A 1,297-nucleotide genomic window follows, 5' to 3' on the forward strand; every position below is an offset into this window, starting at 1 on the left:
CCCTACTTCTTATAGTGCCCACGTCCCCTCTCGCCTCCGTGACACCGAACACTAGTCTTTCTAATCACATCTCGACACGTTACGAATCTTTAGAATTTGCCGACATGGCATCTTCTTATCGGAGACTACTGCTGTTTCGACACCAAATAGTTGCACGAAAAAGTTTTTACTTATTTACGACATTGCCCCCCTCTGTTGTTTTGCTGTATATATTTTTCTTGGAGCAACGTCTTTTCGACACATTCCCCGTTTACCCTCCCCGGTACCTCCCTTGGGTCCCATCAGCTACTCGAGCTTTCTCCATTAGCAATGCAGGTGTCCAAGCAGGTCAAAGAAAATAGTAGAAACCTGAATTTTAAGTGTCTCTCATGTTTTAACATAGTGTTCATCAGTAGTAGTAGTAGTAGTAGTAGTAGTAGGAAGTATAATGTAGTGACTGGATTCAACAAGAAAAAAAGAGGAATAAAATTAGATAGTGAGGCATATATATTAAAGTGTTTTCTTGTGCTACTAAGGAATATTTGGATTAGAATGGAGCAAGTGGAGATTAGATTTTGCACACTGCATATGGATGACAATAATTATACCAAAAGATGCTGTCATTTCTGTTTGGGAATGAATTTGATATAAGTGTTGCAGCAAAACATGTGTCGGCTTTGTTTCAAGTCCTTATGATGAAGTTGCTAACTCGTATCATCACAATGATTGTTTTGGAAGATATTACTCCACTTGGAGAATATTATAATGCACTGAGATGATTAGTTGTTTCTGGCAACTCATTGGATAACCTTTCATGCTGACTATGCATGTGAATGTTCTTCTGCAAGAAATGCTTCTTTTTTATTCTCTGTCTACTATATTTGTGTCCTCATGTAGCTTTGTGTACTTCCATTTTTTTTAGCATCTCTTAGTACAATGAGTTCATGTTAAGAATTAGGTGCTTGCAGAAGACAATGAGTTCATGGTAGTATTAAATTTGGACAAAACTAAAGCCGGAAAGAAAAGACAAAGTGGTGCTGCTACTAGTTCCAAATTGTGTGTATTTATGTTGTTGCAGGAGCTCTATGGATCTCTTTTTGTTCAAGTTAATTGGATTAACTTTGGCTTTGTTTGTGTTCTTCTGAAAATGAAGGTTCAGAAGAAACAGGACAACATAAAAAGTAACTGCAGCTTCTAGCATAACATGTTACTACTTAATTAATGGTATTTTGACTTTGTCTAGGGAGAACAATGTTTTTAACCTAATCCAGTCATGTTAATTAAATGTAAAGTGACAAGTTTTATTGTGTTTTAAAAT

The sequence above is a fragment of the Musa acuminata genome, chromosome BXJ3-4 (assembly GCF_036884655.1).
Source record: "Musa acuminata AAA Group cultivar baxijiao chromosome BXJ3-4, Cavendish_Baxijiao_AAA, whole genome shotgun sequence".
NCBI classification, from domain to species: Eukaryota; Viridiplantae; Streptophyta; class Magnoliopsida; order Zingiberales; family Musaceae; genus Musa; species Musa acuminata.